We start from the raw sequence: 22,994 nt of genomic DNA, 5'->3' as shown, positions 1-22,994 counted from the left end.
ACTGAGTGTTTAGAAATTATACACCCTGGTGAGCCACAGAAGAAGCTTTGTTTGCAAATTGAAGGTTTTTCTGACAGAAGTCATTCTTAGGTGGGTTTAACTAAATCTTTTAGAAAGCAATGCTGGAAAAAATGTACTTAATTTCTCATATACAGTAAGTGGCTATTTTTTATTCTATGTGTAGTAAATCATAATTAGATCTTAAAGAACCAAATCTACTTTCCTTGCTATAGTAAAAGATCCTACAGGTTTCGTAAGGCATTGTTAGACTGTAAACGTTTGAAACTCAACTTGGACATTTTCTATATTATGTTTAAAAGGCCAGGGTATGACTCTTTTCTGTTCTCCTTAAATCATCTAAATGAGCTTGTTTCTCTATACTGAATAAGCTACATTTTGTTCTGAATGAGTTAGGTACATGATCAGATATTATTCTGTATTCACAACAAGCTGCATGTGCCATGGGCACAAAGTACACCTTCATCATCTGGCTCTCTTCTGGACACCGAAGAGATAAGTCCACAACTATAAACGGAAACCTGACAGCTGGCCCCATTTCATTACAAACAAATTCACAACAAAACCAGCCTTGAAGGACCAGCCACTCCTACAACATGGTTAGCTAGGGAGATGGGGAAGAAAAATTGGTAGATAATGAGAGAGAGGTGTCGATGTGTATAGGGGGAATAAAGTCATTGAAGGACTTGCAAAAAGGAAGGGGAGGTTTCTCTCTGAAATCTGGAATCTAGACCATTTTGCAAGATGTAGAATTATTGGTCTCCTGGTCAGAAATGCTCTTTAACTACATCCAGATCTGAGCCCTTACTAGCAGCCTTACAGCCAAGAGCCCTGCGAGGGGGTTATTGGTGGGCTGAGATCCAATCACCAAGCATGAGCAATAAGCACTGAAATTCTCCCAAGACACAAAACAAAAACACTGAAACGTCATAATGCAACATCACTTACATAGGACAGTCACCTAAATCCATATCAGAGCTTCACAGATCTAGACGTTATCTCAGGGTTGGATTCTAGATCAATGTCTTCAACATGGAGATGAGAAAATGGAGGTTCCAAAAGTAGGAAGTGACTTTCTTCCCAGCTAGTTAACTGGAATTAGAGTCTGGGCCTCCCAACCACTGATCCTACTACACACCACGCTGCCTCCATTCTTTAAATGGGAAGTTGACAATCCATGGTGAAACCATAAATTAGAAGTCAAGACAAAAGAATGTGATATCTTCTCTCATTTAACCTACTTAGTTTCACCATTTCATTTTAGCATCATTTTAAAGAATATTATATCAATGTAGAATGAAAAACAAAGCTCTCTATAAAGATAAAATCAAAAGGTCAAAAGGCGAGAGAACAGTGAATATAAGTTATTAAGGAAATGAGCAAGAAGCATGTGTCAGGGAAAATAAATGCTTCTTACATTGTTACAACCATCAATCCCTGCCCCCCCACATACTTGATGCATTTGTTTAGGAAGATGCCATTTCATGCTGAGTGAGTGGCATTGAAGACTTCACCCCCAACCACATCAGAAGCTCTCTCGCTCTTTAGAAGCCCGTGGCCCTCAGGAATCAGACTCATATCTCCTGAGAGGCAGTCCTAGCTGCCCTTCCAAACAAGCTGCCAGACTGACAGGGCCACGGAGACCTGGAAGGAGCCGGCACTGCTGGACTGAGGAAAGTGTAAATATCTTCGGCCTTCTTGGTGAACAAGAACGATCATCTCTCTTTCGTAGAGGTAATCGCGTGTATATTGTGACTCTAGTTTGTGAAAAAAATGCAATGATTTGCTTCGACAGCTCCCCAAATGTCCCTGTTAAGTGTGAATGTGCCTGCCTCATTGCCTCATGTGCCAAACACAGTACTGAATGCGTTGTTTTAAAATAAACTGTTTTGTTGTGCATCGGAAAACACTGCTGGTTGTTTCTGTCCCATTAGGAAGACCCTATAGGCACACACTAACACACTCCATCCAGTGAAAAGATGAAGTACATCCTCCTTTTTCTCATTCTCACTGTTTTAAATAATTCTTGGAGATTTATAGGACTCCAGAAAGGTTGTTGGACTTGGCTGTCTATAGCCATGAACTAGCAGAAAATACTAAAAGTGTTCCCATGCACAATCTTTCCCGAGTACTTTAAACGCGAATCATGCGACAAGCCTTAAGATTATTAATAATAATACATTGCTCTTGAATGTTACAGCCACATACATTTTATTTCATCAATAACAGCGTGAAGGGAGGACACGGAGGGACTTCATCCATGTCACCCTCTTAGTGGCAGAGTTAAACCGAGAACACGGTCTCACTCTCAGTCAGTGCTCTTTCCTGGCACCTTCACGCCATTCCAGTCTCTCTTTATGCCACCTCCTCATAGGACCTTCTCTGACCCCATCAGCCTCCACCTCCATACGCTGTGTTATCTTCATAGCATTTTCTTTCCTCACTTGAAATGATAGTATTTATTTATTTACTCATTGTTTATCTTTGTCTCCCACTATATTATAAGCTCTACCTTCTACAAAGCAGGTAACTTAGCTTGTCTTAGTTGCACTGTGTCCTCAACGCCTACAACAGTACTGAGAACTTAGGCTCTCAATCGATATTTGTAGGAGGGACAGATGGATGCATGGATGAGTGGACAGACACACCATAGTCTATGTATCACTTCAACTTTTCCTTTATCTCCCTCCCCAACTTTATGCCTACACCGCAGACACCAAAAGTCCTCACTCTGCTCTGACTGTGCTGTCCGGACAGCACCATGAATAATACTCAATAAGTATTTGTTGACTGATTTAATGAACAATCCCAGGAATTGTTTTTCTCAATGTCCAAGTTCTAACATCAAGACTGTCCCAGCATATTAATGCACCAAAGCACACCCTGTTCCTGAGCCTGGCTGATCGTAATTTCAAACAACGGGAAAAACTTGAGTAGGATAAAAATACAGCACGATTGGAAAGACCTCTTCCTCAGTAAACAGGACAGCATCTGAGAGGGCTCGCTGCAAGGCTCTTTAATCCAAATCTAAAGGCCTCAGTGGCCCCCATCACAACACTGGGCGGGATACGAACAGGGCAGAAAATGACCAAACTCACAATGCCTGTCCTGAAGAAACTTAAAAGTCTTACTGGGGAAATAGCTCAACATGTTACTAAGGAATATCTTTTCTGCTGGGCAGCTCCAGGGACTGTTGGGATGCAGATAGCGACAGTGAGAAAGAGACAGGGAAGGATAGCCTGCTAAATTCGAGTGAAGACAATAAAAATTACAGAGGCCAGATAGAATGCTTAGGGCTTACGTTTTCTGAAAACTATTTGCCAGGCTGATGATTCCCCCCACCACCCTCACAGAGAAATGGTAAGTTGTTCCAGAACAAAACAAACATTTCACAAACTTCCGCAAAGCATGAAACTGACACCAAGTTTATTGCCGGCCACTCTTTGCCTGGGGCCAATTTAGTATAAATTAAATTTTAAAAGTGAAATCTTTTCCGTTAAGAAAATGCATGGCCACAGCTTGATCAAGACAAAGAAGATTAAAGAAACTCCGCACATAATAGGACCATCTTGACTCAAAGCTCTCAGGCCAGTAAGGAAATAGGCTTTCTGTGTTAGTCTCGGCAAGAGCCCGGGCTCCCTCTCCAGCAGGCCTTCCGCAGGGTGCAATGGCCGGGGGTGGTCGATTCCAGCCTCAACAACCAAAGTTTCGCCCAATTTGAGTGCACTATTCTTGCCGAGCTAGCTCGATGAAAAGGCTGTTCTCAGTACTATCTCAAGCCACTTGGAGTATCATAGGTGACCAGAAACTTAGGGATTCAGTGAATTCGATGCTCTCATTTCTAAATGAAGACATCAAGACTCAGAAGAGAAAGTGACTTATCCAAATGTACTCTCCTAGCAAGCAACAATTTAAGTACTTGATCAATTTTTCTGGGAAGCAAAAGAAAAGAATTATTTTTATATCAACTAACAATTTTCAATTGCAAATGAAAGTATTTGAAAAAAGACAATCAGCTCATTTTAAATTAACTCTTTTCCCATTATTACAAAAATATTCTTTGAAAAAATATTAGAAAATAGAGAAAACTGAAAGAATATAAAAAAACCAGCTAAAACTTTGACCTGTTTTTCTGAGTGTGTGCTTGTTTTACACCATGCATACTGTTGTTTTCTGCTTTTTCCCCAACTTAAAAGTATATCGAGAGCATCTTTCCATGTCATTAAATGTTCTTTGATAAGCTCACAGTATGGGAACACTGCAATTTATTTAACCAGTTCTCCCAGGTTGTTTCAAATTGAGGTTTAGGTTCTTTGCCATTTTTCTTTGCTGTAAATAGTGTCTGATCAGCATCTTCGTAACTGAATGTTTGTACATCCGTGATTATTTCCCTGTATAAAGCCCTTAGATTTTCAATAAATATGAAAATTTTTTGTAAGAGGAATATTTTTCAGAGCTGGTCAGAAATGTTCAAGTAGAAGTTCAACTACCAAATTTCTAAATCTTTATTTCCCTAGAAAACTTGCAAAAGCTTTTTTTCAAAAGGCAAAAAAGTTAGGAGAAAAGCATAGATCATCACTGACGATGACTTTCTCAATAGAGAAATGATGTCTTTTTGTGTACTATACTAAAATAAATAAATAAGCTATTGTGTGCTACTTCAATTCAGTTACCATTATCTCTTGTTTAGGAGCCGAGAGAATTTCACACATCAAGAGAGAAAGCCCATCCAATCGCATCCTCATTGCTAATCAAATAAAAAGCACCCAGGACCATCTGAGAGAGACGGACCTTCAATACAATGATAGATAGCTCTTTTCCTTATTCCCAGGGTATGTTTATTGCTTACTCAATCCTACCAACCTAATAATGCTTCCAATTCACATTAAGTCCAAGAAGTCAAAAGGAGGAGGTTGAACTAAACAATCTACCTTGCGGCTACACGAATCTAGAGATCAATTGTTTTTGTTGAACTTCTTTCAATCAATATCTCTACTTCAATTGGGAGATGTGACTTTAAGCAAATTCAAAATATGAACATAGATTTCCCAATATTAAGGATGGCCAAAGAAACCACTATAGAATTCCTTATTCCCTATCATTGTCCCTCCCTTAAGTAAATCTGTATTTGCACAAAAAGAATTATTTTAGTAAATATATTCATCACTGTGGGCCTTATATCTCTATCACAACTACTCAACTCTACTGCTGTAGCACAAAAGCAGCCAGAGATGATTCATAAATGAGCATAGCTGTGTTCCAATAAAACTTTATTTAGAAAAACAGGCAGCAGCTAGATTTGGCCTTTGGGGCTATAGTTTTCCAACCTTTGCTTTAAGTAACATGCTCCTTACTATATGTAAAATATTTCCTTTGACATCTTCACTGTATTAGCTTCTTAGAGCTGTCATAATAAATTACCACAGACTTGGTGGCTTAAAACAACAGAAAGTTATTCTCTTACAATTTTGGAGGCCAGAAGTCTAAAATCAAGATACCAGCAAGGCTGATTCCCTCTGGAAGTTCTCAAGGAGAACCATTTGATGTCTCTCTCTTTGCTTCTGATGGCTACCAGCAACCCTTGACATTCCTTGGTTTGTAGCTACATAACTCCAATCTGACTCCATCTGCACATGGCCATCTCTGTATGCCTGTATGTTTCCTCTTCTCTCATAAAGATTTGTCACTGGATTTGGGACCCACCCCAATCAAAGTTGATCTCATCTCAAAATCCTTACTTAATTATAGCTGCAGAGACCCTTATTACGAATGAGGTCACATTCCAGGTGGATATATAGTTGGAGGGTGGGGCGCAACTCAACCCACTACATCCATTTACAATATTACCCCATCCACCAAGTAATTCAAGTACCCAGGAGCCCATGGAACACAGTTCAGTGATGCACAGACTTAGATGTGCTCCAGGCGCTATTATTCCCCCTTGAAAGGTCACAAATCCACACTACAAAAGTCCAACAGCATTATTGGGTGGAGGAAGTCATGTCTTCAAATTATGTTTTATAAAGCGTTCGGTATCTATAGACAGTAAATGAATGTGCTTTCAACAACAGATTCAGAAACAAATCAAACATCACCTCCAAAGTCAACAAATTTTAAAGGCACTCCTAGTATACAAGAACTCGTTTCCCACATCAGAGAGATGCTTAATGCCAGGGATATTGATCTTGTGTAAGTGAGTTTTCTGCCTAGGGTGCATGTACCACATTGAAAGAAAAAAACGTGAATGAAAATATGAAAGTTGATCAACCTATGACATGAGGTGATAAGTTTGGAAGAAATGTCTAAATGTTTCAGTGGACACAGTTGTTCAACACTTAAAGATCAATTTAAAACTCATTCTCATCTTGGAGCAAGTATCACAGATATATAGATATAGATCTAAACAACTTTAGTCACAAACACTAATATGTCTGATTTAGCTTCCAGAAACCTTTGTGACCTAATCAGCAAACAAAGCCTGTGGGCAGCTAAGGTGGAAATTTAGTTGGAGATTATTCTCAGAAATGGAATACACTGAAACTGTCTTTAACAAAGTGTAGAAGATAGTGAAGGAGGGTTGATTGAGTGACTTAGAGGAGAGAAAAGTCAGTTAAATAGAAAATCAGAAACTTAAACAGCCACGTGGATGTTTCATCCTGTTGGAAGCATTACATATGTTCAAAATGGAATATATACAGGAAAGTTTTCTGCCTTAAAGTATGTCAAGACCAGAATGACTACTTGGAGCCTCATTCTTACAACACAAAATTGCATGGAATGTGAAAGGGTCTAAGAGGAAATAGCCTAAATTGTCCTCCCTGTAGGTAGCTGAGGATTCGAGGTGGGAGATGTCCCCTCCCACCTAGAAGCCCTAGACCAGGAAATGATCCAGTGGTGCCAGGGAACACGACATGGCCTGTCCGTTCTCACTCTTTGGTCCAGCCTTAGAGAAGATATTTTCCACGTGACAGATCCAGCAAACACTAGGACAGAGAGAAGGGATGATGGAAGAGGTAAGTTCAGTGAGTCTTGGCATGAAAGAAGGAGGTTAGGTTGATCTGGATACTATCTAAAGAAGAGAATCATGAACTATCAACCAGGAGCAAAAGACCAGAGAACTTAGTCATCCTCTTTATCTTTTGTAATTCCCTGTGTTCTTTCTGCTGAATGCCTGGACTGTTTCACTGGTATGGGTAGAGCTGACTCTCTGGCAGCCCTGTGAATGGTCCCAGCCTCTGCTTCAGGGACGTCCTCCTCATTTACTCTCCTCCTGACTGCAATGACCTCCCTCACATATGAACTCCCAGAGCCCCCTCCCACTCAGCTTCCGGCTTTGTGTCTTCATCTGCCCCTGAGTGGATTCAGCTCCTCCAACTCCAGACTTCACCTTTTTCGTAACCATCACCTTGAGATGCACAAGCCATAATCACTTCAGGCTTGTGAAGGTGGTGCTCTCCAAGTCAGGCCCTTGGGACATGACTGAACAAGCCGACAGCACCCCGAGACGCAGCCCATGTAAGAAGAGAATTATCAGAATAACCCCACGAGCTGGGAACTAGGAGTCTGGCCTCATCTGCTGCCAGTTTAGGGACATACCAAAGGTCAAGGGATAAAATAGGTGGTGGCACTGTGATCGGGAAAGAAAAAAATAGACTTAAGTCACTCTGGGAAGGGAGAAGTTAAAAGAGAGGCCAGAAACTGGGTTGGACAGATTCCCGACAGCCTCATAGAAAAATGGCATCTTCAGAAACCTATTCACCATTTTGTATTCCCAGCAGTGTTCTACTGAGCCAAGCCAACCTGTTGTTAACCGCTGAGCTTTGGGGGTTCGTTTATTACCAAAATGCAACCCAGCTTATCCAGATTAATATTGTAGACTCTAAACTTTCAGGTATCACCAAAAAAACAGGTAACACCAAAAGATGGTGTGCATACAGAAACTGTCCCAATTTAACCTCTCGGTATCCCGCTACAGACCCTGCCACCCCCTCTCCCAGTTCCTCCCCTTGACCCGGGCTGATTCTCTGCCCTGAATCCCCACCATTGACAGCAGTCCTTGTTTTTGCTACTCCTTTAGCCTTTAGCCCATCTTGCTTTTTATTTGACGCTTTGTACCTGGTAACCCAACTAATAATGTAAGCCCTTGAAGGCAAGACCACACCCCACACTTCTTCATGCCCTTCACTCTGACTCCTTTGCAGGGGGTACTCAGTAAGTTTGTTAATTGCACGGTTGCTCAGAGTACCCCTGGCTCTGCTCAGAATTGTATCTGTAAAGTTCCTGCAGCAGCTGGTCCCATTTCCTTGGCAGCATCATTTCCACCAACATAAAATGCGTCATTCAGTTTCGGAGACAGGAAGACAGTGTGGCTCAGTGTGTGCCCTGAACTGCCCCACATAGCAGAACTTACACCCCACTGGTTGGCCTGCCCCACCCAGCAGAAAGTTCTGTGGTTGTTAATGCTTTTCTCCTAAAGTAAACAGCTCTGAGGAGTCAGTACGTACTACTCAATTTCAGCATGAAGCTCACTAGATAGCAGAGATAGTTTTCATGAGTAGACACATTCGGAAATCTCCTCAGACATTTGATTATGGTATTTCCCTCATATCCCTACCTGGAAGGATAGACACCAACATTATAATTAACAATGGCCATCCATGCATGATGAAATTTTAGTGTCTTTCTATAATATTCTAAATTTTTTCCAATGAACATGTATTTTTATGATCTGGAAAAAATTTAATTATTTTTATTCTTTCCCCTCCCTGCAAAAAACCAAATGATTCCATTTATAATACAATTAAAAACATGCTAAAATCCCCTCTGGGGAAATTGAGGCCTTACCTATGGCTCAGCCCTCTTCATAAATGACTGACAAGATAAAGAACTGGAACCCCAGAGTGAGGTGTCTTTATCTATCTGCTAAAATGTTCTACCAAATAATAGAAGCTAAACAGGAAAAACCAATGGGCCTATACCCTCTAAAGCCTCAGACAGGCGTATCAGTCTCCCCAGAGAGTTGTCTCAAATAATTTACTTGGGCCAGGTGCCAATGGGACCCCATAATATCCACACTGTCCCCTGCGGGGAGCCTGCAGAACAGGAGCCTGCAGCTCCATGAACCGCGACTAGCGGCACTCTGAGACCTGGTTCGAAACGGACGGTGAGGATGGAATTGTCTCAGTTAAAGCGAGCCCAGCATACATCCTTTCCTCCATCCAGAAACAGGAAGCTAGGTGAATGAGCACTAAAAGTATGGCTTCCAGACTGACAACTGGAGGACATTCACATTGGAAGAAATTTCAGAGGCTTGGAGGAATGAACTGACAATGTGAGACTGGCATCTACGCCCCTTATCTCCTGCTCTGGGCCCCTTTGCATGACTATGCTGAAAAAAGTCCATGGACACCAGAAACAAAGTGTCTTTACCTTCCTGCATCCCTATCGGCATCCACCTCCTCCACCCCTTGCTACAGTGGCCTACGTGGCTTTTCTCAAGAAACTGAGTCTACAGCCATGCTACCCTGAACAAGTCCGACCCTGTCTGATCTCAGAAGCTAAGCAGGGTCGGGCCTGGTTAGTACTTGGATGGGAGACCACCTAGGAAGACCAGGTGCTATAGGTGTAAAAAAAATAAATAAAATAAAATAAATAAATAAAATAAGGGATTGTAAGCTGACAAGGTCCTTGCAATCTGTGAGGTCAACCAAGGGTTGCCTCCCCTAAAAAAAAAAAAAAAAAAGAACCAGAGAGACTAACTTTCTAGTAGTTGAATTCATGCAATGATGTACCAGGAAGTTTGCTAGAGGATTTTAAAACATCTCATTTTATTCTCCCTCCATCCTCTAAGGTGGTTACTAACTTCCCAAGGTCATGCCGATGAAGTCCATGCACTGAACTATCAGGCATTTGACCTTCCCAGAGCAGACCTGGAACTAGAATCTCCCCTCCTGATTCTTAGCACAGAATACATCCACTGGGGCATGTTTGGGGACAAGGAGGTCCTATTCAGCAGCACACAAACCAGAAGGCTACCTCCGCTCTAAGAGATTGGATGGTGGTCGTTCCTTGTCTAAATCCCACTCCCTTCCCAGGACCTTAGAGAGATTCACTAACTTTTGGAGCATTTTCCAGTCACCATCTAGATATTTTCTACTCTCCATTGCTTTTATGTACAAATGTATATTACCCATTGGATTCTTTCCAGGAATGGACTCTATAGTCATATGTCTCTTTTAGTAAATGGAATTCCATCAACATGACGTTATTTTATTTCAGAATGGGTAGAACACTAGTCACTTAGGACTTTCTTCTCTGTCCCTTCAAAGCTTTGGCAGCACAAAAGTGAAACTAACAGCTTATAACCTCTGTGAGTTTTATAAATACAAGTTAATCAGTTGCCTCCGAAGATTGAAAAAAAAAAATAGTGACTACTGTAAAGGAGACACATTCTTTTCATGTTATCAGAGCAGGGGAAAGTGGGATCCATTTTTCATCCTATTGAGAAATTAGCTTCATTTCAACAATAGTTTTTAACCTCAAAAAGCTAATGTCTTACAACTAGAAAGTCTTTATTACTCCACAGGTGTGCAAGGCAGCAGCCCATTGACCGCTGACCAGAAGGGCTGGCAGCCTTTCTCACACCTTTCTCACAGCTGCCCTGTAAGCAGCTGTGCGGACAGATCCTGACACCGCATCAGATCAAACACAACCCCTGAGATCATACAAAGAATAAGTCTCAGATCCAGACTGCTGCTGACACGAAGACTGTCGCCTCATATAGTCTTGGACATTTCAGAATCCCTTTTTGATAGGATAACTGTTTATCACCATTTGCCCAGGGCAGGAGCAGGTTATGACTCTTAATTATTAAGAGGGCTTCATCTCCCTCTCAAGAATGTCATGATGTAGACAAAATATATAAGATCATCCTACTTACCGATCATCTGATCTGGCCACTTCTTTTCATAGAGGAAACTAAAACCCAAGAAAGTGAAGTGACTAATGCAAGCTCACAAAGTGTTGGCACCAACTTACCTCTCCCAACCTATTCACTTAGGCTTGTGCTAGTATCTCCAATCATTAATATCTTCATGATTAAAGACACTTTGCTAACATTACTGTTTTTCAATATTTATAGGCTGGATTTTTCTTTTTTGCATATTGAAGTATAATTTACATGTAATGAAAGTACACAAATCTTAAGTACTTATGCACGAATACTCACAACAGCTCTATCTGTAGCACCCAAAAACTGGAAACAATCAAAATGTCCATCAGCGGATGAATGGATAAAAATATTGTGGTGTAGCCATATAATGAAATACTATACTAGTCCACAGTAAAATGGAATGAACTACTGATATACTCAACAGTACAGATGAATCTTAAAATAATTATGCTGAAAGAAGCCAAGCCTAAAAGAGGTCATACTTCATGATTGTGTTTATATAAAATTCTTGAAAATACAAACTAGTCTATAGTGACAAAAAGCAGATTATTGGTTGTCTGGGGATAGGGGAGGAGGAGGAGGAGGAGGGTTGAGAAGAAAGGATTACAAAGGAGCCACAAAGAAATTTTTGGAGGTAGTATGTTGATTATGGTGATAATTTCATGGGTATATAATGATGTTAAAACGTATCAAATTTTACACTTTAAATATTTGAAATTTATTGTCTGTCGCGTATAGATCAATTAAACACTTAATTTTTTAAAGCCTTATCTGAAGCGCAGCTGGCTTCTTATCGCTGCCCCTAGCATGTTTCTCTCCCTCCCACCGCCGTGCTCTTTCCTCCCTGCTGGATTGTACTTCCTTTAAGTTTCTTTCTGTCCCCTGCTGAGGGTTTCTGAAATTGTGGTGAAGTATACATAATATAAAATTTACCATTTTATTCATTTTTAAGTGTACATTTCAGTGGCATCAAGCACATTTGCATTGTAGGGCAAACATTACCACTATCCATCTCCAGAACTTTTTCATCTTCCCAACTGAAACTCTGCACCCGATAAACACTGACTCCCCATTCCTCTTCCCCCCAAGCAATTCTACTTTCTGACTCTATTAATTTGACTACTTTAGATACTTCATGTAACTGGCATCAATATGTGTCCTTTTATGACTAGCTTGTTTCACTTAGCATATGTCTTCAAGGTTCATCCTTGTTGTAGCATGTGTCAGAATTTCCTTCCTTTTTAAGGCTGAATAAGATTCCACTGTATGTAGATGCCATATTTAGTTTATCTATTCATCCGTCCACGGACACTTGGGTTGCTATTATGTCTGATGAGTTTTTAAAGTTATGATTCTGTAGCTTATCTGGCTTATTCTTGTTTTTTAGGGTGGAAGCAGTGGTCTCAAGTAACTTCCTACTCTCTAGAATTAGAAGTCCTCTATGTTTTGAGTTATAACCTCGCTTTTTATCTGACATAAAATCCTAGAATTGACGGAGGGGTATACATGTTCTATCAAAATATCAGAAAATCACTAAAAACCCCATAAATAATGAAGTCTCAGATATGTAAAGGTGTTTATATTTTTCAACATCTGACATGAGAAAACTGTGGCATAAACAGGCACACAGTTACACCTGAGCAGGTACTAGAGTTCACATGCCTTGATTCTTAGGCTGATTGTTTCCATGCTACACAGTTTTGCTTCTGTTTCATTAGTGGGAGAAATAACATCACACTGAGAGATATAACATCATAAATTTTTTCAATTTTCCCACAAATTAATAAATAAATTGAACAATTTCATTTAAAATTCCAACCAGATTTTGGGCGTAAAAGCAGAGAGCAAGCGAAGTACAACTTAACTTGACAAAATGATTATTAAGTTCAGTCTAAAGAAGAGCTATGCAAAAATAAATAACCAAAAAAATATTGAAAAACAATTAGTAATGAGTGACTAGCCTTGGCAGATATTAAATATATAAAAAAGTTACTATAATTAAGTGTATTATTAGCGATGAGTAGACAGAAAAATCAATCTGTTCTATTCTAGGACTGAAATTCTAAAAGTGGATCCAAGAATTCATATAATATATGATTATAATGATATATTATGTCAGTGATTAAATAAGTGGTATTGAAAATGGCCATTTATCCCAAGTATCTGGGATGAACAGTAAGAAAGTGAAAGCTGCAGTTAGTTATTCCAGTTCCTACATCTAAAGGGAAGCGGTGGTGGTCCTCACTGTTAACAAAATTGTTCATGTTCTCCTTCCATTATAGTCTTTCTTTCATTTACCAGGTCACTGAAATGTTTAGATTAACAAACCTTGCAACCAGTCACCTACCCAAAGCAAACAACATTTTTTATTGGCAAATTTTAAAGAATTGGCATTTCTTTCACATTACTGTAAAGGAGAGGCAGGGGACTTATTCTTCAGATAGCTCCAAGGCTAGACTATGATTTACAGATATTCAGCAACATGAATTAAGTCCTTTCTATGGGCCAAGCAATGTGCTAGATGCTGAGGATACGAAAGTGAGTGAAGTTCAGTCCTACCTTCAAAATGCCATTTCACCTAACAGTAAGTCAACAGACTGTCTGCAACATATGTCGTTTCTTTGCTTATTGTTTGGTTTTGATTTGGACATAATAATGGAAACATATTGGGTAAAAATTAAAAATACCAGGTAAAAATATGAGACACGAGAAAAATTATTCAGTATAGATCTCTACAGAGAGATTAAGCTCAACTGTTAGATTCTGATGGCTGTGTCGGAGGATGCTCACTCCGGCAGATTTGCTGAACAAGATGGATCCGTCTGGTTCTCCCCTTTAAGCCACAAAGCAGTCACAGCTGGATGCTTTATCATTGCTCTACCCTCTCCCAGAAACGCATCTGAAAGCCAATCGCGTTAGGCCATGACATACAAAATACGGCATAACTGTGGACTGTAATCACCATGATGATCGCTGACTTGATAAGAGGGGTCAAATCCCATTTTTATATCCTGAATTTCTAAAATATTGTTTCGTCAAAAAAATCAATTTCTCATTTTTCTAGCGTTAACTTGAAAAGGGTATAATTGATCACACCTAAATCCCTTACATCACCCAGGACTGTGTGAAAGGCTCATACCCAACAAGCCACTTGAGTTAGGGCCAGGCAGACGGCAGTTGTCCTCAGCATCTAACACCCGTGGGCCTGAACGGCTTCAAAGCAAGAACACGTTTTACATCCTTTGGTTAAGACTGTGGGGAAAACACAGGCTCATGGAATATAGATGCTCAGCTGGCTCATTTGGGTTTTGTGGTCCAATTTGTGGATGAGATACTTATAAAATCCGGTGATTACAATGCCATCTCATTAACATTCGTTAAGCTAAAACCACAAAGTGCAGGATGGGAACTCTAGTCTGAGAGGAGAGGGAAGAAGGAGATGAACGCGGAGATGGGTTTTCCTACCTCAGCACAAGCAAGAGGAGAGACCCAGAAAGAATCCCTCTTTACTTCCTTCAAGTTAGACCTTCTCCTTACTGAAGGAAAAGGAAAAAGGAGAGGAAGGATAGCTTTTCCATTTCTCAGTTGTATCTGAGTCCTAAGCAAACCAAATCCAGGGCAAGACTAAGCCAGTTTCCCTGTGAATTTGAATTCTCCATGTCTTGCATGATTTAGCCAAGGAGATGCCTCCTCCAGGATGCTTGCCTAGACTAAACTTACTATACAAGATGTTTGCAAGAGCAATGAGTCTGTATGGACTGGACTGAACTCACAATGTTTTCAGGGTAAAGTTGCTGTTGTGTCTTCTGGTGGATTTCTGCCCTGTCCCTCTGGAGAGGCAGTGGGTTTCATAGAACCAAGACTATGCAGTCAGAGAAGCTTGGACTGCAGTCCCAGCTCTGGTACATACTGGTCACAGAACCTCAGATAATATCCACTTTCCAAGGATATTACAGTAAGGGGTGGTGGCGTGGGGGTTATATGAATTATATAATATGTGACGAATGAATACGCATTCAATAAATGGTACAATTATTATGATTTTACTGATATCACTGACTTTTCTCTCCAAGTCAATCTCAAATTTGCAGGTGGCTTAGATAACGCACTCCATGCAGAACCAGCAGTAGGATTATTCATTCAGTAGACATTCAGTAAATACCAACTAAATATATGAATAATGCTGTGTCCAGAGGGAGAGCATTTGAAAGTTGGACTCAGTCTTTGATGATTAATCAAATTTAGTGATTACAGCTATGGTGTGTGCAGCGACTTTACTGAGGACTCTGCAAAAAATTCAGGGGAGTCTTTCTTCTTTGTCAATTATAGAACAATCCAGATCTCCTGCATTCTTCCCTCCTAATACCTTACCCCACCCTAGTCCTAGTCCTCATCACCGAAACACACACACACACACACACAGGCACATGCACACAGCAAGAGTTATTTCTATGGTGCTTAGAGTCATTGAACACAGAGACAGAAACGACAAATGAAGATGCAGAGGCCCAGAAGACAGACTCTCTCACATGGTCAACAGAAAAGTTGTGCTGTTCATTTGTATCTTTTACCCACATTTATGTGTTTGGGGAGCGGGGACAGAGGACCTTCAACTAGAAAGTATTGCTTCTGTGACTTTAATTCAACACTGCCTTTTGAGCTTTGAGCCTGCAGAGCAGAGATGCGTCCATAATTAACCCTCTGCAGGCTGAGGAATGGGAGCAAGAGATGGCTGGAGCTGTGGCCGGCAGAGGCAGAGGGCTAAATCTGTGCTCCTTCCGAGGGCCAAACACAGACTAAGGAGTGGAAGTCACAAGTAAGAAGAGGATTTCCTAACCCTACTAGCCTGAAAGCGTTGCTTGGGCTGCCTTGGGAGATAATGAGATTTTCAAGATGATGTCACAGAAACTACTGGAGAAATTCTTGCATTGAGAAGAAACTAGGGTGGCCCGTCTAACCTCCTCGGATTCTGGGTCTTCAGTAAGCAGGCGCCCTGGCAGGCTAATGGATGGAGGGAAGTGACACCATTGGCACAGTGGTTTTGGAGCCATTAAAAGCTTCAGAGCTCTGCTCCTAAACCTCTGTTTATGAATAGGTTCTTATGATAGGGTAGATTGTTATATACAGAGCAACATTTTCTTAAAGGGCTAGGAAAACAAAATCTCCATTCTATTCATTAAATTCTTTAAGGGAAGATTTCTGGAGAAGAGGTTTTTTATTTAAATTTTCAGCATTACAAAATTCCTCGGCATGAGGAGCCGTCAGGCAGCTATTCCTCCCTCATTGGTGGACTATCCTGAGATCCCGTTCTATCTCCCAAACACACGCTCTCTGTGCAGCGGGGTTTCCCTCTCTGTTCTGCTTCATTCGGCGTAAGTAGAATAAGCAGCAGGTGGCCTAGGATGATTTGAAAGACATTCGAATTCCCTCAAACCCTAAATCTAGCTCTTGTACCTAACTGCAACTGGCCCTGACACCATTGCTATCAGGGACAAAGCTTTGCATTCATTCTTCCCAAAGGACCCTAGTAAGCACATAACAAGTGCCAGAAACACTGAGGCATGTGTTACTTTGCCAACTTCCTAGCAAAGGTCCTGAAAAGAGTAAGAGCAAGACCAGAAAGTCAAGATGGGTGGCAGCTGAGTATGCAAAGTGAAAAATGGATCACAGAGTTAAGAGAATGGCAGACCAATAGGGTGCACCAAAGTCAAGGATAGGAGCTAAGCAGCCAACAGTTCTGGAGTGGAGTGAAAAAGAGGGCATCAAAATAGAAATTTCAAAGAAGTAAAACCAAGCTTGGTCAACATTCATTCATTCAATGAACGCTCTCTAATGTACCAAGTACTGTTCTAGGCACTGCACGATATATTGAAAAAAGTCACAGCCTTCGATGTCAGCCAGGTCTGTGTTGATTTATGAGGTCAGCCTATCACTGATAGATATTTAAATCAATGAACACTACTGTTCTCCTTTGTTTTGCCAGGGGAGTAAATGAAATAATTGTGCACAACACCGTCCCTGGTACATATCCGTCATTCTCATCCTCCCCTTGTCCTTGTTCTAGAGTTCGACTAAAATTGACTCTTGTTTTGATCCTAGATGTCCTAGCTATTCCAGACAATGACCCTACCCAATTTCAGAAAGGCGCCAAATTCCACTAGCCCTGGGCCTCAAGCAAGCATTCATCTGCAGAGCTGTTTTATCTCCAGAATCTTGATAGAGTAAGATCCGCAGCCAGGCTCAATGCCGAATACTATTTTTCTTTGAAAATAATGAATCACTGCAGAAAGAACAAACCACTATACAAGTGAGCTGACAATCTATTGGGAGACCATGTAAACAGGACAGTGTAATGAATCAGCCAGTGGGAGATGAAAGGGTATCAACGGGGTTTACTAAATGATGGTTCCAGATTTGTTTTGAAAGGGAGAGAAAACTAGCCCCCAAAACTCTGAAATTGAACTGACCCCTCAAATCATCTCCACAAGGCTGGAGCTGCCACTACATATGGTTCCTGAAGTTAGGGCTGTAAGAAGCCACTGCACTAACATAAAGGCAAAAGGAACAACATGGCAAACATTAAGCAGCCAAAGGTGCCATGGCGCCTGCCCTGGAACTTGCTGGCACTAAGGAAAACCCATTTGCCCAGCCCAACTTATGTGTAGTTCTAGATGGAATAAGGGACGAACTATTTGAACACTTCTAGTGTAAGGAGTCTGACTACAAACAGTCCAAGTTTAACTGGATTCATTCAGTTTAATGGACCTCATTCATTCATTGAACAAATATTTACAGGGTACCTACTGTGTACCAGGCTCTATTATAGATGCCGGGGATACGGCCATGAATAAAACATGAGCTCTAAACTCCTGCAGCTCACATTTTAGTGAGGTGAGAGAGATAATAAACAAACAAAGAAGGAAAGAATGAAAGAAGGAAGGGAAGGAAGGAAGCAATTTCTTCCTTGTATTTGTCACTATCTAAAATTAAAAGCCAGGGTCATATGTTAGAGTGACTAGGTGACCTGGATGACAAGAAGCCAGCCATGCAAAGATCTGATAGCATATGAGTTATTGCCTCATATGTCATAGAATCATATACTTTTCTTACTGGAAAGGACCGTCATGATCAAACCCAATACTCTCAATTTATGAAACTGAGGCTCAGGGTAGTAACATGACATCTTCAAAGACACACCGAAAATGACTCAGGATTCTCTACATAGTGACTTCTTTGTTTATATACTGGAAAGTCTAAATAGACAAATGATAATTATACAACAAATATGTACTGAGTCAGTACTTTTTTGTTGTCTTCTGAGCACTGTGAAGGCCATTTTCCATAAATATAACTCTCTACAAAGAAATGAGAAACAGACAAAAGAGGTAAGCAGAGATTCATCCTGTGCAAACTGGGGGCCTAACTTTTTAGTACAAGCCTCCAGGTATCTCTGCAATTCTGCAGTGAATATAAGGTGACAGTTCCAGGTGGCTCGGGGAACCTGAACGTCCTCAGTATTTGCCACCTCCCAGTGTGCAGAGACTCTGACATTTGAGATACTCCAACTCATCTTGACCCTTTTTCTTCTTCCCTTTGCTCTTTCCTTCATAACAGGTACAGCACTGGGTACCTGACACATATCAGCTCAAAATAATAATCATTTATCCAATCATTTATTCAGCATTTAGAAGGTGCCTCCCATATGCCGGGCATGATGCTAAGCAATCTACCAAGAAATCTCATTTAATTCTCAAAATAACCTTACAAAGTATGTACTACTAATTATAATCTTTAGCTAGCAAACTGAGTCTCAGCGAAGTTAAAGAATTTGCCTGATGTCACACAGCTTGGAAGAAATGGAGCTAAGACTTTAATCCAGGTCTTTTGAACAATGAAACCCAAGAATGTTCCAATTTTTACTATAAAAACATTGGAGTATAAAACTGCATAAAAAGAAAAAACAAATTTTGTCTCCATAAGTTAGCCTCGGCCAGCCCCACCTGTCTGAATACTGAAGATATCTGGGCTCTCTCTGAAATTCTCTTTTTAGTCTTTGGCCAAAGTTCCTAGACACAGCTCAACTATGGGCAACTGGTGCCAGCATTTATTCTTACAAACTATTACTTAATCCTTAATACAGGAAATACTAAATGCCTTTGAACCTTCCTGGATGGTATGTTATCACCATATCTTTTTGAAATAAAAGAAAAAAAATTGGTTAAAAGATGAAAGTGGTCCAACAAGGACTGGGCATGAGCAGGTTCAGAGAGCACACACAGGCTGCATGAGCGAGTGGCACAGACCCACACATCCTCCAGCAAGGTCGCACCAGCGCCTCCCCTACAGCTGCACGAGGGGGTCTCTTAGGACCTGCCGATGAAGAAGGGAAAGACTAAGCTGCTGTGGTACCAAGCCCACTCGAGGGTGACCCAAAGATAGCAATCTTCCCAGAAAGCAGAGCTTCACATGACGCACCAGCCTCCCACTTTATACAGAAAAATAAGTGGTGGTTGAAGGCTAGAATATACATTAACTCAGGGACAGTGGCCTAGCTGGCTAGTCAGTGGCTTGGCTGGAGACAATCTGAAGCCTGGTTTGGGAAGAGGCATTTAGAGGACTTGTAGAAGAGGCATGAACAATAGAGATGTTTGTTAATTCTCACCAGAGAGCATCTCTAGAGGAAGATATTAAACTACCAAGCTGACAGAGTGAACTGGCCTGTCTTTGTCATCAGCCACCCCAGGGCTGGGACAATGCATGAATAAAAATAGCAACCATGATCACATGAGCCCAACAGCACAGGCTCCCACTTACCAAGTACCAACACCAAATATCACCAAATAAGTGGCGCCAACCCTCAAAGACATCACTAGTCATTTGGTAATAAGTCAACTACACTGGACTTCTCTGCAAGAGGCAGCAGTTCACCTTGGCTAGGATAGATGCTATTTCAGGTATGTGCTTGCCTTTCCTGCCCATAGGCCTAGATGGCCTTGCTAACCCAAAGACAAGAGAGTGTTCGATCCACCAATACTGGATTCCACAAAACAATACCTGAGACCAAGTGACCCGCTTTACAGCAGAGATGCCATGGAAACAATGGGTCTTATCACATACTGTACTACTGAGAAGCCTCTGGCCTGAAAGAGCAGTGGAATGGCCTCTTAATGATACAGCTGAGGGGTCATCTTGGCAATGTTATCCTGTGAGGATGGCACACTATCCCCCCAGGACTCAACATACATTCTAAATGACCAGTATATGGTTTTGTGTCCCCATTAGGTAGAATATATGGGTCTAGGAACTAAGAGGTGGAACAACCTACCACCCCTGCCTCCAGTGACCCACTTGGGGTAGTCATGCTTGCTATCCATGCAAGTTTAGGCTGCATGGATCTAAAGGTCTTAATTCTCAAAGGAAGAACACTGCTACCTGGGAACACAATAAGAGCGCCTTTGAACTTTAAGCAATAGCTGCCACCCAATTACTTTGGAATCCTCATGCCAAAGAGACCAGGGACAAGCAAAGGAACCGCACACATTGGCTTTGGCTCACAGGAGGAGCTTCCTTCTGCTACACAGGAGAAGTAGGGTAGAACATGTTTGGCAATCAGGTAGTCCACTGTGGAGTCTAATGATGCCCCCAAGCTTCCCATTTGATGGTGAATGGATAAGAACAGCAGCCATAATCTGAGAAGGGCACAGTAACCAGGGGCTCAGGACCCTCTGGGAGGTAAGCCACCTACACCAGCAGATGGGCTAGCCAGGGTTGAAGGGAATCTAGAATGAATGGTAAAGAAGGGCAATAATGTGCATCAGTTACAGCCTTGAGAGAAACTGTAGCAAGAGCTACAGCATTTCCTACTAAACCATTTGCAAGTTCTCAGGAAACAAGACCAACCAAAATTCAGTAAGAGATATTCCCAAATAGAGTGAATTTATTACAAAAAGGAAGTGGATTTGAGCACCAGGTGCTCCACTTTTCTGGACTGACACCCTCATGTACCAGCTAGCTGCTAATCATACTGGGTGCTGTGATTCCCAGCTGAGTCCGTCACTGGGAATTGCCCTCACCTGCAGGGATTTTCCTCACCCAGGATGACGACCCCCTCCTAGGAGACCAACTATGGCCAATGATGGCTTATGAAAGGATATGAAGGTCTGGTTCCCGTGCTGCAACATGGGACAGCTCTGAAGAGCCAGGCCAGCTCCAGAGCTCCCGGCAGAATCAACTGAGGCCCCATTGCCACGGAAGTGCAGGTCAAATTCTCCCTCTGCCCAGTCTTGCCTCCCCAAGTACCTTACAGGTGTCTCTCCTGAATACATTTGCAGTAAACTTTCTAAATAAAACTCTGTCTCAAAGTTTATTTCCAAGTACCCAATCTAAGATGGTCATGCTCACACATCGCCACATGGCCTAAGCAGACTGCACTGGAACAGACAGCAGGAGAAGTTTCTTGTCTTAGCTCCAGCTCCTTAAGTTCTTCATTTAATCAAATCTACCTGCCCTCTCAAAATCTATGTGGTTTTTCCTCCCTCCATGTCTCATTCTGAATCCATGAGGCTACACAGTCATTAAATAAATCCACTGCAAAAAAATAATAAACAAACAAATCCATTGCAAAATATCCCGCCTCTTCCACCACAAAGTGCTGGACTATAGATATAAATAAAGCATTGGTATAAAGATAGTACAATATGGACACTCAATGTCATAAAGTTCACATGCTGATATCATTGCAAACTGGCCCATGAGAAAGGGTTAAGAAAACTAGGTCATTAAGGTCAAATAGCTCCATGGAGTTCCTTTAACCTCCATAATCCTGTTTCCTAATCTATTTAAAAGTTTATTCTGACTACCCTCGAACTGCAGGAGGATCTCATCTATAAAGGTAATAGTATCTACCTTATGGTATTCTTAGAAAGACTAAATGAGATAATATTTTATGATATCCAGCACATATTAAACACACCATCTATGGCTAGTATCAAGGGAAAAGATGCTTGCAAAACTACTCTAAAAACTGTAACATGCTACACAATGCCAGCACATATGATTACAACAAAATATATTTAATATGTAATATTTTACATTTTTCTGAAAGTTTAGCCTTATCTTCTTAACAAGAACAGGTCTTTTTCTTCCATTTCATTTAACTTCAAAACAATCTGTACAATGTTTGCCACTTGGTAGATGGTTAAAATCTTTTCCCTGACTTGCAAGACAGGAACCAGTGAGTAATATCACGCCCTGGCAACCAGTGGATACAGGCAAGTGCAAATGCTTTTGTAATACTCTGTCAAAGAAAAATTCCTTTTTTTTTACTTTTTGATTCAGACTGAAAAAATGGAGGGGAAACAATCACCTGAAATGTCACCCAATGATTTCAAATGTATTTCTATTTGTCTGAATGTATTCCAATCAAGTTATTTCTAATCATCTGCTTTTTCAGGATCCTGGTGTGTGTGTACCCATCTCCCTTTATATTTTATTAAATGAGAAATCAAGGATTAAATCTATCCTGTGCTCAAAATTTTTAATGGAACCAAAATCCTCTGAGGATTATCTCAAATCCCAGTAATTTTCTTAAGTGGGACCTGAATATAGCCAAATAGCTGCATGGTTAGAAACCTGTCTATCTGTATATCCTTAAAACGATTTTATAAATTTGGATCCCTGGGTCAGTGAACTACTTCAGTGTTGGCATATATATTGTGAGGAAACACACTAATCAAAATTCAAAGACACTCGAACAAATGCCAGATCAGAATGATTTGGAAAAACTCCATCAGTGCAATCCATTCCATTTAATCCCATCTTTAAACAGCCCTAACTCTGTATTTCCCTTCTGTGAGCAGGCTAACTTTTTTCCTTACCCCTCTTCCTCCTCCTTATCTATCTTAGTACCCCCAATCTATGAAAGAGCCAAAGAGCTTTCTTTTCCAGAGCCACTGCAAATATTACTTCCTACTATGCCTTTCTAACACACATTAATTTTTAGAACCCATTGCCCTTTGTGAAACTT

The 22,994-nt window shown here is 41.0% G+C and overlaps 1 pseudogene; it reads left to right on the top strand.

Moving 5' to 3' along the window:
* The first annotated feature begins 9,524 nt into the window (after nucleotides 1–9,524).
* Nucleotides 9,525–9,643, top strand: LOC111740380 (annotated as a pseudogene).
* Nucleotides 9,644–22,994: the final 13,351 nt, after the last annotated feature.

The sequence above is a fragment of the Pteropus vampyrus genome, unplaced genomic scaffold (genome assembly GCF_000151845.1).
Source record: "Pteropus vampyrus isolate Shadow unplaced genomic scaffold, Pvam_2.0 Scaffold62, whole genome shotgun sequence".
Lineage (NCBI taxonomy): Eukaryota > Metazoa > Chordata > Mammalia > Chiroptera > Pteropodidae > Pteropus > Pteropus vampyrus.
The sequence above is the reverse complement of the archived record's forward strand: the minus strand, read 5'-3'. Positions and strand labels throughout refer to the sequence as shown.